General features: G+C 34.7%; 1 pseudogene across 1 annotated transcript; it reads left to right on the forward strand.

Annotated features, from left to right (window-relative positions):
• Positions 1-3791: 3791 nt before the first annotated feature.
• On the forward strand, positions 3792-7396 carry LOC149237187 (cysteine-rich receptor-like protein kinase 2; annotated as a pseudogene). The gene is made up of 7 exons (XR_016245238.1): positions 3792-4767; positions 4875-5012; positions 5113-5252; positions 5367-5577; positions 5673-5907; positions 6762-6916; positions 7028-7396. The product of XR_016245238.1 is annotated as a cysteine-rich receptor-like protein kinase 2 (transcript).
• Positions 7397-15844: the final 8448 nt, after the last annotated feature.

Genomic DNA, 15844 nt, shown 5'->3' on the forward strand with positions numbered 1-15844 from the left:
TTTTAGCACAGCTAAGGAAGGAAAGATTTCCAAAATGGGAATATAACAAGTTAAAATTTAAGAAAATTGGGCCATGCAAAGTCTTGAGAAATTTTCTGCAAATGCATATGAAATTGAATTACCCCCTGACATTGGAATATCTCCAATTTTCAATGTTGTTGATTTGTACATGTATGAAAGTGTTGCAAATGATACAATAGAAGATGAAGAAGAACAAGAGGTTGATTGGGTAAAACAGTTACCTACAGCAAAGGCATTGCATCCAGATAAGATTTTAGACAAGAGATTATTTAAGAAGACAAGGGGACAGGAGTATTTTCAATATTTGGTCAAATGGAAGGATCAACCAATTGCTGATGGTACTTGGATGACAAATGCCATGCTACATAAGTTGGGTAGTTCTGTAGAAGATCTCATGGATAGGAGCCCAAGAAGAATTTTGTCGTCAAGAGTTTGATGCAGGAGTATGAGGCTTGAAGACAAAAGACATCAAATTTTATTCCAAAAATTAAAAAAAAAAATTACAAGCAAAGAGTGGGATACTTTAGCTGTCACTTTACAAAGCTTCTAGATAGGATTTGAGCTAGAATTCAGGGATTTGGATTATCTTGTAATTAATTCAAGTAGTTAGGCTTAGTTGAGATTCTCGATAAGTATATCATCTAGATTAGATAGGATTAGGTAGTTTCGATCCTTTGATTTAGGATCTGGTTGTTGTATGTAGAGGTATTTATGTAAGTTTTGAATTAGTGTAATGGGATTTGGTTGTGGAGGATTAGAGTGTAAAATTTGAAATCTCTCTATGTCTTTGTGTATTCTGTGCATGAATGGTCAATCTCGAAGGTTTTAATTTCCTTCAAAATATTTTTGAATTATGTTGATTTCCAGTTTGGTCCCTTTAAAACTAGATTTTATATAATCTTGTGCTATCACATTTAAATCTTCATTCACTGTGTATTGAGGTAATTGGGATGTATTACGAAATCAAAAGGTTTAGTTAGTAATATCCTGAATATAACTTAGAGACAGACTAACCTTGGCGGAAGTGCTAAATCTTAGCGGAAAGAGGAAACATTGACAAATTGGAAAGAAACCTAGGAAAAGCTTTGAATCGTCCGATCGACAGATCCAACAGATCTAATGGTCATTATGTGCCAACAAGCGCATGCATTAGTCAAAACAGAAAAGTGGTCGTCGTAGGCGTAAGCTATATCTCATGCGGTCTTAAGGTGGTAAGCTGTATTATGAAATTTCACGCGGTTACACTTCACAGTCGACACGTAGCACATGAAAACTACTTCTCTCGCGTGATCTCATCTCGTTATTCATCTCGCAATATTCCACGCGATATTACGCCACAACAGTTGGGTCAAGCAGGTTTAATAAATGGTGGAGATCATCTGGACTAGTTGATGAGCGAACGAAGCGATAACCGTTGGATTAAGGAATGAGATTGACGACGTAAAGCAAGCGCTAAAGGTTTGTGGAATGACGAACGTGACAAGGTTATGAACCAAAGTTTTAATTCTTTTTTATTCCATGGAAAATCTGAAGGTTTGCTCAATAGCGGGTAAATTAAACCATTCTGCTATTTTCACAGAATAACTAAATTTGGAGGTTGATGACTGATACTCCAAAGGAAACCCAAGAAGAAGTTCCCCCTGGGCTTGAAGAAATCGTTCCTAGTTTTGAACGATTATCCTTAACACCTACAACCAACCCACCACTTTCCAAAGCAATTACTTCTTTTATACAACATCTTTCATTTTGATTGTAATAACATCCTTGGTTTGATTGACATTTATAGATTGATCTTCTAAAAATATAGGAAATTGGTTACAATCCCAGTCAAAATACATATATAGGAAATCCTATGGATATTTGGAAAACCAACATTCTCTTCGAGCATAGATGCATGTACTTCAAAATTACACTCTTCTCAATGGGAAACAACTATTGATTAACTACCACTTAATTTATATGTTAATGGAGTAGCATCACTAGGACAAAAATGGGTCAATCACCAATAATCTAAAAATTACACTCATCTCCATGGGCAACAATTATTGATTAACTACCACTTTAAATGTTAAATGGAGTAGCATCATTAGGACAACGATGTGTCACGCACCAACAATCTCTACCTTTGTTGTGCATAATCCTTTTTCTAAATCTTATATTTTCCTCACTCTATTAAATTTCTCTTTAATGGTTCCACTTCATTCTATGGTAACAAACTTATAATGTTTAGGTGTAGTGCTTCACTTTTGGAAAATTTTCATATTTGTATTTGAACAACTCTCTTTCCTTTCCCACTAATGGATAGTATCCACTAAGTGGCCTACATACATTTAAATGGACCAAGTTAACTACCACTTAGCCTCTAAGAATACCGATGAAAAATACGGTTTCCTTTTGAACTTTAATTTCTATATTGAAGAAGGTCATGAGTAGCTTGTGATCCATAGATCACACCATTAATCCTCCTTGCTTAGACCATTGATACTCTTTGATGTTGATCCACTATCTACAACATGTAACTACATCATGCTTTCTAAGGGTACCAAACCTCACAAGTTTAGTCAATATCAATGCATTTTGAACTAATATGTATGTATCCTTAATGAATATCACCTCCATTCTCACATCTAAAATTCATCTTGTGAAGAGAAAATTTCATGCCAAACTTAACACATGCTTCACAACAAGAATTATCTTGATCCTTCCATCTTTGAGTCTCACCTATATGCATTGGCATCTAAGGATTCTATATCTCAATTTGTCATTCGAGAAAATATTCCTTTTTCACTATCACATTGTTCATATTTCACCAACCAATTTCTATGAAAAAGTCATGTGAGTGGAGACTTTCAAATCAAACAACCAAGTTTGAATATGTCCTTGAGATTCTTGTCACTTATGCATTTTTTATGGCATTTCCACTAAATCATGTCATCAACCAGAGTCCTTTTCCTACTTCTTGGTCTTCCACACAACTTCTAAATTCTCATAAAAATTACTTAATTTGAAATTATAATTTCGAATATCTTCTTATAAAAAATATTTCAATTTTATAATTTTCTTTAACATGTTTTCTTCTCAATTAAAATCATGTAACAAAGCCACATAATTCATCCCACTATTTTTACAACATTATTTGATTACACAATTTTCTTCTTTAAACATTACTCACACATATATTACATATCATAATGAATTACTTTAACAATTCATTAAAACCTTAAAATAATAAGCAAGACTATCCACCTAACTCATTGTATTAGTGTGACAGCGTATTCACATTGTATTAGTGTGACAGCTTATTCACAAATGATTTTGCAGACATCAACATGGTTCAATTTTTTTTTATAAATTAGGTATGTGAAACATTCAACTCAAATGAGTCAGAAAAATTCAATTAATTCATTAAGATTTCACTCCATTAACATTAATTTATTAAACTAAAACATTTTTTAACATAAACTAAGTTAGGATATTAAATTTCTCATTCTCTATCCATCTTACTGTGAAAATAACAATCCCCACTCAAACAATTATTATTTTTCCACAATCCATCTTACGTCAAGAGTCGGTAGCGGGTCACAGTGAGTCCCTCTCTGCTTAATGGAGACAAACGTATAGAGCAGAGAGGCGATACATTTCCTTCACTTCAAAAGTTAGTGGCGCAAGTGGTTGGAAAGAAATGAAAGGAATATACTAATCTGAACCACAATCTGATTGTACTACATTTCCTATGTAAAATAGAATATCCTACACCTGGGCGTATTCTGCACGTAGAAAACCCCTTTGGGACGCCTGTGTCCAGAATTGATAAATGTACACCTTGAACTTTACAAACGCATTTGATTACAGGAGCACCTCCAACTATGCCATTCTGTCAGCTCAAACCGAGGCAGGGCACGAAGAAGCTGGGTTTGGCGATGGCGATGAAACACTTAACGGGAAGCATTTTAATTATCCTCTGTCTATGTACAAGTATACGCTTCGCAGCAGCTGACCCAGAGACTTCTACCGTTTGGAGCAATTGTGGGGAGAGCGGCAATTATAGATATAAAAACGGGAGCGCGTTTCAGGTTAATCTAAACAAGGTTTTAGATTCACTGGTGAACAATGTTTATGCCACCGGATTCAATACCTCTAGTATTGTTGCTCAGGGGGCAAACAGCAATAGTACTGTTTACGGGCTTGTCCAGTGCAGGGGAGATTTAGATTCTTCCGATTGCACACAGTGCGCATCCACGGCTAAAGCAAATCTTGTTAAGGTTTGTCAAAACACTTCTGGATTGATTCAACTAGACGGCTGCTTCTTGCGTTACGAGGATCATAATTTTTACAACGATATTGAGAGTACGAAGGAGAAACCAAGTATTATTCTTTGCAACACTGGGAACAGCAGTCAGCCACAGCAGTTTACAACTGCTGCGAGAGCCTTGCTCTCAAATAGTACCGCTACTGCTCAACAGAGCCCCAAACTTTTCGCTGCAGATTCAGTCGCTGCGTCTCGTAATATATCGCAGACTATATACAGCTTCGCACAGTGTTGGAGAGATCTGTCCCGCACAAGCTGCGGATCGTGCCTGACCTTTGCCGTAGAAAATATATTCAAATGCCAAAGTGGAGCTCTTGGGGCACAAGTCGGATCTCAGAACTGCTACTTGCGTTACGAGGTTTATGAATTTTTCAACGCTACCGTTCTATCACCGCCACCATCGCCGCCACCAGGGGAAAGTCCTCCCGCGTCCTCTGGTAATTTTGTTTTGTCGAGGAATACACGGGTTTTGTAGGATTTCATTTGTTTCTGGTTAACTAAAACATAGATTACTGGTTACTGACACTTTTGTGTAAATATGCAGCAGGCAAGAAACCTAGCGTCTTGGGTATAAGTCTGGGTATAGTAGCCGCTACGATTGTATTAATTGCAGTCATAATTCTTTGGAAGTGGAATATTTGCTCTCTTCTGAAACGTCCGGAGGAGATTTATCGAACCGGAGGTCCTGAAATTGCAGCTAACTTATTCATTGTTAAGGATCTAAGACGCTTCTGATTACGTTGTGTGCAACATAAATAAACACCTTGTAATTGTTTTCGCAGGTGGGGAAGAGAATTCTATCCTAGGGCCGAGCATAGCCAATCCAGAGCTCATTTTCAAGTACGACATTCGGAGAGAGGCTACCTCCAATTTCAATCTAGAGAACAAACTTGGAGACGGAGGTTTTGGATCCGTCTATAAGGTGAGAGGTTAATATTTCTTTCAATTAAATAAATTAGATATTCGGAAATAGCAGCACCTACTAAAATTCAAGAAATAAAAGAAAGAAGAGATTTTGACGTTTGTCGATCTTCAGGGTGTTCTCCCAGATGGCAGGGTGGTTGCAGTTAAACGGCTCTATATGGGTACAAGACATGCAGATGCTGAATTTCTGAATGAAGCGAACCTCATCAGTCGTGTTCAACATAGAAATCTAGTGAAATTGCTTGGTTGCGCAGTTGAAGGCTCAGAAAGGCTACTTGTGTACGAATACCTCGAGAACAGTAGCCTTGACAAGTTTCTATTCGGTATCTACTCGTTCTTAACCCCTGGATGCTTTTTGGATTCCTTTCTTTTATATTTATCTTCAGGTAATATATTTATGATCTCTGATGCGTTGCAGATGCAACAAAACGTCATTTGCTTGACTGGAAAGAGAGATACGAAATCATAGTTGGAACTGCACGTGGTCTGGCCTATCTTCATGAGGAATCTCAGATTCGGGTCATCCACAGAGACATTAAAGCCAGCAATATTTTACTCGATGATAAACATAAACCCAAAATAGCAGACTTTGGGTTGGCCAGATTCTTTGCAGAAGATCAGAGCCATGTCAGCACTAGAGTTGCAGGAACATTGTAAGAATAGGAAAATTTGAAGAATGGAAATTCATCTAAATTTTGCCCTTTTTGATTGGTCTAGATTTTGCCAATTTAATGAGATTTAATATGTAAAATTTCAATGAGATTTAATATGTAAATTGTTTGTAATTTTATTTATTTATTTTTTTTTTGGGTTATTTTTAATATAAAATAATTTTATATCAATATTTTTTTTTAGAAAAAATTGAAATTATTTTTTTTGAAAAATTATGGAAAATTAATTTATTTGGTTTTTAAAATTTTCTTAGTTTTCAACTGATTGTTTTAATAAAAGAGGAGACATAAGCTAGCCTAGAGAAAATAGTGGAAATTTTGGCATGATTTTCTTCAAATTCTAGCAGAAATTTTGGAAAATCTTACATTCAACTTTCAGGATTTTGGATGCCCAGAGATCTCTGGATAAAAGCAACTTCGACATTCCTATAATCAGTTTTTTTGAAAAAAAAATTCTGTAGATTCAAACTAAAAACAACTTTCCAGGTAAATGTGTGGGCCAAGGAGACAAAGACATTAATTAATTACAGTACATGAAACAAAACTAGCATATCCAAATAGTGGTAGTCTAACCAGACTGCTTTTTTGCTTTGAAAGTCATGGAAATTCTTGAAATATAGCAGGGATTTTTGTAAATCTAAGTTAGAGTTGTTAAATTTTAAGATTTAGGTGTCTTATATGTTTTTGATGGTGCTGAATCCATTTAGACCATAAAAACATGATTTAGAGTTTACCTCAATAAACTAATCTTATCAACTAACACTATCTAATCTACATATAGATCATATTATTTTGAAGTGGGTCATGGAAATTTGATAGCGTAAGACACTGTGCAGAGGTTACATGGCCCCTGAATACGCCTTACGCGGACAGCTGACAGAGAAAGCCGATGTATTCAGCTTTGGAGTGCTTCTACTTGAGATTACTTGAGATTATCAGCGGAAGAAAGAATCGGAGTTCGTCTGAAGACATGGAGTTTCTCATCGAAGGAGTATGGTTTATGTCCATGTCATCTTTCGAGTGTCAATTTTCTCAGTTCTTTATAGTATGGCATCCCTTGGTAACTAAAGTTTCTATGTTTTTGTTGATATTGACGAAGCAGACATGGAGACTATATACAACAGATAGAGCTTTAGAAATTATGGATCCCACATTGGAGGGCAGTTATTCCTCGGAGGAAGGGATTAGAGTGATTAAAATTGGCCTTCTGTGCACGCAAGCAGCTGCTGCGTTGCGGCCTTCGATGTTCCGGGTGGTGGCGATGCTGACAAGTGAGACCGAACATCTTCCTTCGCCCACACAGCCTGCTTTCGTAGATCTGGATAACGCCGGCGGCCCTCACAAATTGAAACGTGGTAAAGTTAATGATGAGGAAAAAACATCAAGCAGTACAGCAACTTCGTCTTCCACACCTTCCGTTATTCACTCTGTAGCTGCCGATCCTACATCCGGCACTCTGGAGCCGAGGTGAAAATCCTACCATGTCTCCGGCATTATGGTATCTTATCAGACATCATTATCTTCTGTGTCATGTTAGAACGGTTTTTTAGGTGGATATTTGTGTACATAGAATGGGCTCAGCGAAGTGGTCATTGACGAAGATATTTTGATTCAAAGCACCGCCCTATCGTGGGTCAATAAGTATTTCAGTTTCATGGAAAAATATTTGATGTCAATGTTATTGTAAAAATATAAAATGGTGAGGTATGGTTTTATTTTTCACATTTTAAAAAATCATATTTTATTTACTGAATATTAGTTATAAAATTTTCAGGATCATGTTTGCTATTAATCTCGATGGAAAATTACGTTGAATACAGAATAAATGAGTCTATGAGAAAACAAGTGTGATTTTTTTAAAAAGTTTCGAACTCTTATAACTTTATGGGTTAAAAGATTGATATTATAATAATTATTTTACAATGGGATATATTCAAAATATACTAAGATAAAATGTTTAATGTTTTTAATTTTTTGATGTTATATTTTTATTATTATTATTAAAATAGTTTTAAAATTTTCAATAATTTATCATTGTTTAATATGTTTATTAATATAGTTAATGTTATTATAATGATATAAATTAAATGATTAGTAAATATTTATAGGCATCAATTTATGATTAGCATCAAAACATTTACTCTATATACATTTTTATTAATTTAATTAAAAAAATTAACCAAATTATATCTTTCTTTCAAATTATTATTATTATTTTAAATAAAAAGAATTAATATATGACTCAAACATATTTATTAGGAAATATAAAAAAAATTCTTAATCATAGAAATTGACTTTCCCTTTACCATAGAAATTCACTCCATGTAAATAGTTGTTTTTACAATATCATGGATCAATACCTTGGCTTATCAATATGACACATATTGATATGAGATTTTCTTTAATTAATTAATTAATTTAAAATAAATTAATTAAAAGAACATAACTAAGTTAAAAATAAATTAAAATTCTAAAATATATATTCTAAAATAAGCATACCAATCAAAATAAATATTTTTCTAATAATTAAATATTATCATATACCATTTAAAAAAATCACACATATATATGAATTTTATATATTAATTTATTTTTATTAATCTATATTAATAAATTTTTATTAATATATAAAATACTATTAATAAATTCATAACATGTCATGGAGGCTTTTGCCCCCACACCAACCTCTAGCACCCAAGGTTGGCTGAAACCTCTACCCGCCCTCCCAGGAGGTGGGTTCAGATTTCAATTTTTTCTTCTCAGCAATGGATATACAATCTGCTAGTGAGAATCAAATGAGTGAGGGACTGTATATGCCTGCTTCCACACCAAAGTCTAGGGTTTAACACAGGTGGAAACATTTATCTGGCCGCCTAGGTAGTCACCTTAGATTTCAAACTTTTCTTCTATGCATCAAATATACAATCTGCTAAATAAATGAATAAAGATTGTATATATTTAAATCAGCCATCTGCTAAAATCCAACCATAAAATATATAACCCAGCTCATTTAATATCTATTAACAAACTAATTATTTTCAATATTTCTTCACACCCTCGGCAGCTGGTACCCAGGCCTGCGAATAACGTACAATAAATCTATTTAAATTGAGTTTATGCCTTAAGTTGCACCCAGATGTTCTGTCTGAGCAGATCTTCCCTCCTGTGTTTATGTCTCTATTTACTAAACCCTAAAAATATAGTATACCTTAATTACAAAACGCTAAATATATTAATTTGTAAGCTGATCTCAAAGACCTGAATTTTTTAATCATAACATGATTGTTTAATAATAAAAAATAAAGTTTAAGGTTCTTTCTAAACTTCTGGAATCTTCCAAAACGCTACCTCCTCAATTTATGGCTACAGTCTTGTCCATTCAATGAATGTGGTTGCCAGAAATTTGAATACCGTTTTCCAGCTCACATACAAGGACCTTTGTTACAATATGTCGCTACTATTCGCAAATGCTGACACAGATTTCTATACCGAATCTGCTTTATTTCCATAGTTCGATGAGTTACGAACATCAGAAAATTTTGTTTCCATAGCGATGCCTGGTACAGAATTGTATCAATGCTTCACGCAAGTCAAGTTACGAAAGGAACTTGGAACTTTCACCAGCTATCGATGGGTCCACACCCATTATCATATGTTAGAATTTTATAGGAAGTGAAAAGATACAAAACCATTTTGATTTGTTGTGTGGGCATATACATTAAATGCGGACAAATTCCATTTTCATCTTTTCCTCATATAGATAATCAAATATCATGTCAACTAGCACATTAAATATCTGTCAACTAGCACTTTAAATATCATGTCAACTAGCACTTCAGAAATGGAGTGGTTCACGATAGCACACACTATGGCGACCCCCACCGACGATATACATCAATCTCTCTCTCCCACCTTCGAATTATGCGATCACCATTTCTGGAGCATTGGCTTGAATTGATCGGCTGTAATCCTCATCATGGTATAGTTCTAAGTTTTTGTCTTGTAATTTTTGGTATGAAATTGTATTTAATTTTTATTATTAATTTTTTTAATAAATTTTAACAATAATAAAATTTATTAATAGGAATTAAAATTTAAAGTTATTAATAATGTTTTGTAAATTTTATTAATAATATTTAATAATAAAGTTCAATTTTTTTTTCCAAATAAAATTTATGTATTTTATTAATAACTTTATAATATTTTTTAAATTTTAATAAATTTATAATTATATATTAATACATATATTAATATATTAACGCATTAATAATATATTTATGTATATATTATGCTTAATGTAATATATTAATATATTTATCTTTGTTTTGAGAATGAATCACATCGGATGATTTTAAAAGTCAACCAAACAACTAATTATGTGTTTAATCTAAATAGTATCACAAACAATATGAATCACAAAAGTCTTAAATCAAAAAATATAATTAATATATTAATTTACACATATGATCTTAAGCTATATATTAATTATCTCTCTCTCTCTCTCTCTCTCTCTCTCTCTCATGTCAGTCATGATTGACTCGGTCAATCATAGTCAACATGTACATTGAAGGCATTTTGTTGAATAGGTCTATAGTTAACCATACAAATCATGCCCAACATGTTAATAATCAACCAAAGTCAACCATATTCAACTATTGTTGAAAAATGTGCAACAAGAAATGTTAAATTTAGAATGTGCTAAAAATAGACCGGCTAAAAATAGCATGTCTAAAAATAGCAGTTTGGCCAGTGAGCTCATTGGCCACATTGGGTGAGAGGTGAAACTGCTAAAAATAGAAAGTTCTAAAAATAGCATTTCTGGATCCCTTCCTATTTATAGCAGTCCCTAGTCTATCTATAGAAAGTAAAATTAATTTTGGTCTTAACAGCAATTTGAAATATTAATTAATTAATTCTCCATGAGTTAATTAGTTAAGGAAAAGCAAACTTGAAGTCTTTGTGAGATCATGCAACTGTTTTCTCCCTTGATTAAAGGAGAGGTTCAGTTCTATAATGAGGGAATCAGTTGACTTAGTTCTAACTAGTCAAGTCGAGTTAGATTATTTTAACAAGTTGTTAAAATAATAAAATATAGTTTGTTAATGCTTGCATGCATGTGACAACTATTATTTTAGATAACTGAGGATTCATTCATAGATAACTGTTGCATGTCAGTTCTGTCAGAGACCCAGTTGAGATCAGATGTGGGATAGTGTACTATCAAATGCTTGGATATTTCTAGTAAGTATTCCTTGCATGGAGAATGATCTATTATAGGGGATTGGAGGACTTGTGGCCTATATATTGAGGCCTAGGTAGTCCATGATTTTCATCTTCTGATTGAAGATCATCATAGTACAGAGAGAGTAGGATAGCTATTGAGCTGACTTTTTTTGTATTGTGAAGAGGATTTCCACTTGATTGATAATACATGGTTGGGGTTTTATGCTAGTGCTTTCCCCTGGATATATCTTGTGTTATGTGTGATTATTTCTCTTGATCAGTTATGCATGTTTCTACTTGATGTTGCTCATGAATTTGATTATGCTTCCGCTTAATGTTTTGTAGACGTAGAACAAGTATTATGATTTAGGACATTGCATATATCGGTTTGTTCTACAGGTGAAATTTCTACATGGTATCAGAGCATAGGTGATTAAGCAAGAACAATATACTAGCAGGAGAAATTCGAAGTTTATTATTCGGGATAGAGATCTCGAGTTCTTATCACATCTATTTCATTGATGGCATTCTATGGTTTGAGGCTTGAGTATGCCCTTGATGGCAGCTCAAACTATATAGCTTGGAAGGATCGCATGGAGGCAGTTTTGGAAAATAATGGCCTTAAGGATTTCATTGATCAAGAAATTCCTAAGCCTACTGACAAGACTGAGCAGGTGGAATGGAGGAAGTGTGTGGCTAGAGCTAGAAAAATTCTCTTGAAGGGAGTGCGAGATCACATTGTCTCGAGCCTCCATGGAAAGGAGACTCCGCATGCAATGTGGAAAACATTGAAAGATTTATATCAGAATAGCAGTGATCAAAGGAAGCTAGCACTGAAGGACAAACTTCGAAAGATCAAGTGTGAAAGGGATGAGACGATCTCTATGTATCTGACCAAGCTCATCAGATGCAGGGATGAGCTTGGAAGTGTAGGGGTCATGACATCGGATGAGGATATGGTGAGTCTAGCACTCCTTGGCCTTCCTAAGAGCTGGCATAGCTACCAGGACTCAGTGAATGGAAGGGAGAAATTGCCAGATTGGGAATGACTATGGTCGGATTTGATGCAGGAGGAGATCAGACGGAGCACTAGAGATAGTTCTTCATCCATGCATGATGAGGAGAACTGTGCCTTAGTGATTAAGGCGAAGAAGGGGAAGGAGAAGGTTTCTCTTTCCAAATCCAATTCTTCCAATGATGGGAAGAAGGTTGAAAAATCGAAAGTGCAATGATTTCGTTGTCATGAGGTGGGCCATTATGTTGCAAATTTTCCACAGAGGAAATCCAAGAAGGGATCCAGGGAAGGATTTGAAGGTGAGGAACTTGCTTCATAGTTTGAGTTGGATTTCACACTCTTCGCATGCATGGTTTCATCTATGGTGGGAAGTGGTTGGTTTCTTGACAGTGGAGCTTCTTTCCACATGACCAACGATAAGAGTTTGTTCAGTACTTTAGAGGAGAAAGATCTCCAGATACTCATAGCGATGGGTAATGATGAGAAGTATAGTGTCTAGGTGTAGGCACGATTATTTTTTAGAGGGAGCATGGAGCTCGCCTTACCTTGACCGATGTCAAGTATGTACCAAGACTGAAGAGAAACTTGGTGTTGATTGCGATTCTGGAAGACAGAGGCTATGATGTAGTCTTCAGTAAGGTAAAGGTTTTTCTTAGACACATCATCACTAGACAGGTGAAGCAGATTGGTTCACGGGTCAAGAACCTATATCCTCCTAAGGTTCAAGATGCATGCAAAGCCTTGAGTAGCAAGGCAACTGATGGAGGCTTGGTGGTTGAGAGGGAGGGTATATTACCTCTCAACCTACAGAGCCAGAAGAAGTTTGAGATGATTGTGGTGGAGCCACAATTGGTGCAGCAGCTTCAGGAGGTTGTGGAGCAGCCACAACAGGGAAAACTATGTGGAGATCGAGTAGAGACATCTACTCATGTAGAGAGCTCCAGTGGGGGGAAACTTCGAGCTTGGTGGGCTGAGGGATCACATGCAGCCATACCTCTAGGTAGGAGGTCGGGCGATATAGAGTGATCATCCTAAGGAGGAGGAGCAGGATCCTTGAGGTACCCAACCTCTTGGATGAGACCTTACTACAGGATCCCCAATGTGGAGTAGCACGAACTGACTGATCGGGTAGAGACAGATGCAGATGGAGTGGCAGAGAGAGCGATAGTGCAGGGAATCCCAGGACAGCGCATAGCTAGTAGGCTACAGCAATGCGAGAGGCACAAGTGTTTTACACAGTGCTAGGTGGCACAGAGAGGTGTGCAATGGTGCGAGATGCATGGAGATGTTGCAGTAGCGTAGATGTCAGAGAGGGAGCACTTATCAACAACATGTAGAGCTTCAGTATCAGAGTATGTTCCTAGCCCAACATAGTGGTCAGTTGGGAGTGTTTTTTTTCCAAGTGTTGTTGGAGCAAGTGGACGGGGTAGATGCGTTGCATGCAGAGCATTCTAGAGTTATAGGATTGGGTTCAAGAGAAAGCCTTTCTTGTTGAGAGGGAGTGTTGAAAAATGTGAAACAAGGAATGTTAAATTTAGAATGTGCTAAAAATAGATCAGCTAAAAATAACATGTCTAAAAATAGCAGTTTGGTCAGTGAGGTCATTGGCCACATTGGGTGAGAGGTGAAACTGCTAAAAATAGAAAGTTCTAAAAATAGCATTTCTGGGTCCCTTCCTATTTATAGCAGTGCCTAGTCTATCTATAGGAAGTAAAATCAATTTTGGTCTTAACAACAATTTGAAATATTAATTAATTAATTCTCCATGAGTTAATTAGTTAAGGAAAAGCAAACTTGAAGTCTTTCTGAGATCATGCAACTATTTTATCCCTTGATTAAAGGAGATAAGGTTCAATTCTATAATGAGAGAATCAGTTGACTTAGTTCTAACTAGTTAAGTCCAGTTAGATTATTTTAACAAGTTTTTAAAATAATAAAATATAGTTTGTTAATGCTTGCATGCATGTGACAACTATTATTTTAGGTAATTGAGGATTCACTCATGGATAACTGTTGCATGTTAGTTCTGTCAAAGACCCAGTTGAGATCAGATGTGGGACAGTGTACTATTAGATGCTCAAATATTTCTAGTAAGTATTCCTTGCATGGAGAAGGATCTATTATAGGAGATTGGAGGACTTGTGGCCTATATATTGAGGGCTAGGTAGTCCATGATTTTCATATTCTGATTGAAGATCATCAGAGTATAGAGAGAGTAGGATAGCTATTGAGCTGATTCTTTTTGTATTGTGAAGAGGATTTCCACTTGATTGATAATAAATGGTTGGGGTTTTATGCTGGTGCTTTCCCCTGGATATATCTTGTGTTATGTGTGATTATTTCTCTTGATCAGTTATGCATGTTTCTACTTGATGTTGCTCATGAATTCGATTATACTTCTGCTTAATGTTTTGTAGAAGTAGAACAAGTATTATGCTTTAGGACATTGCATATATCGGTTTGTTCTATAGGTGAAATTTCTACAACTATAACCAACCATGGTTGAAATTAGTCAAACTTAGTCAACCATGGTAAAAGTTTTAAAAGATTTAGTAATAATAAAAACGATAATAATAACAATAATTTTATAACTTTTTTCAATAGTATAACCATATTCAACCATGATCGAATTAGTTCAACTATGGTCATCAAGGTCACCATGGCCTCCCATGCTTAACAATATGGTTAACCGTAGTGAACATGGTCAACCATATTTATTTATAGTTAAACATTGACAACCATGACTAACAATGTTCACCCACAGTCACCACAATTTACCATAGACATCACAATGTGACAAACATTATTGGCCATATACAAAAATGTTAAAAAATTAGCATTGCAATATCAAAAAGATGTATCAATGTCACAAACTATGAAAAAATGTGTCAATCTTTATGTAAATAGATGTAGTTAAAATGGTCATGAGCTCAAGATATAGATTTGATGGGTAATCCTACTTCTCGAGTAAAATTTTTATGATGAGTTTCCTTTTAATAATTTCCTTCTCATGACATTTGAATTTTATTTTTAGCCATCTTTAAATATCATGTATTATGTATTTTTGTTAACTTTTTGTTATGAATGTAAAAATACTTTTTATTGTTATCATAAAATAAGAATCAACCAAGTAATATCATAAATGTATATGTTTTATATTACCTTAAATGAAATAGATTTAGACATGTTTATTTCCAATTCCAAATTGGCCAATGATTTGGTGCAATTATGTATATCATTATTTACATAATTTCAAATATTTTACAAATTATGCTAAACCATTCTTGAAATTTTTTCAAGTAGCTTGGTCAAACCCATTAACTATAATGTATTTTGAAGAAGAACAATCAATATTAGCTTTCAATTTGGTGAGCTGGACTTAAGGAGGACCTTATAAATAATAAAACAAGTTTGAAGCAATTTTAAATAAGAATGTGGGAGGATTCTAACATTTCAAGCAATAATAATATGTAGGCACAGAGTTTGAAGAAATTCATAATCTTTTGACAAGGAAAAAGAATATATCTTTTGTGCAGACATGTTGACACCTAAAAGGCACAAATCTAGTTGTATTTAAATTCAAGTTTGAATGTGTTGAAAGCATCATAGCCTTGGTAACCACAAATTTCTGATTTTGATATCCAACCATAAAATAGATTTATCTCTTAATCAAACCAATAA

This window comes from Pinus tabuliformis, chromosome 8, assembly GCF_031772625.1.
Source record: "Pinus tabuliformis cultivar Carrire ecotype Pingquan chromosome 8, CPIR1, whole genome shotgun sequence".
NCBI lineage: Eukaryota > Viridiplantae > Streptophyta > Pinopsida > Pinales > Pinaceae > Pinus > Pinus tabuliformis.